This window comes from Mus musculus, chromosome 19 (genome assembly GCF_000001635.26).
Source record: "Mus musculus strain C57BL/6J chromosome 19, GRCm38.p6 C57BL/6J".
Lineage (NCBI taxonomy): Eukaryota > Metazoa > Chordata > Mammalia > Rodentia > Muridae > Mus > Mus musculus.
The window spans coordinates 22,515,791-22,516,476 of NC_000085.6; the positions used below are offsets into that span (position 1 = coordinate 22,515,791).

The 686-nt window shown below is 37.3% G+C and overlaps 1 protein-coding gene and 1 long non-coding RNA gene across 40 annotated transcripts in view; both read left to right on the top strand.

The window, feature by feature from the left end:
- Nucleotides 1-686, top strand: part of Trpm3 (transient receptor potential cation channel, subfamily M, member 3) — an 857,614-nt gene that overhangs the window by 377,994 nt on the left and 478,934 nt on the right. The window lies entirely within an intron of this gene.
- Nucleotides 1-686, top strand: part of Gm33649 — a 71,640-nt gene that overhangs the window by 40,333 nt on the left and 30,621 nt on the right. The window lies entirely within an intron of this gene.

The following is a 686-nucleotide window of genomic DNA, read 5'->3' on the forward strand; positions in this document are numbered from 1 at the left end:
AGTGTTACAACATAATCATTTCGTTGAGACTTGTTTATACGTGTATGCTGAGAGTGATACATATTCAACATGTATCATAAATATGCAGTTTCTTAGTTCTTGCTGAAGGTAGGATTTTTTAGCACTGATCCCAGAGGTTGACTCCTTGCATCTGAGGAACCAGGGGGACAGAGTGTGTCTAATTCCAGAACTGTTAAAGAAAAATAATTAAAAATGCCTTTATGTTTCGTTCACCTGGAGAACAGCATACATGGCAGAGGCATAGAAGCCTAATTTAATCTGGAAAGGTTCAGTACCTACACAAAAGCGACCTATCGTTTCAATTCTTTCTGAATTATTAATGATGGATCTTACTCTGGGACATTCAAATAAAAATAACGTAGAAGAACTTTCTAAGAAAAGACATTAATGTTTTGTTCTTGTTAGTGAACTCAGGCTAAAGATTTTGAGTACTGTAAAGAAAGCACAGATACTGGGATAGTATTCCAAGTGAAAAGTCCAGAATTAATTATATAGAGCGCTTACACCTGCCCATGATCAAAACCCAGAGATCTCTGCTCGCACTGGCTGATTTCTTTTCAAAGTTGGGATGAAAGACGGTAACAGATGCCATGCCTGCTCGGATTAGCTCTTTATTTCCTGGGACATGGGGCATTAAATAATACTCTTTTGTTTTCACTCAATAG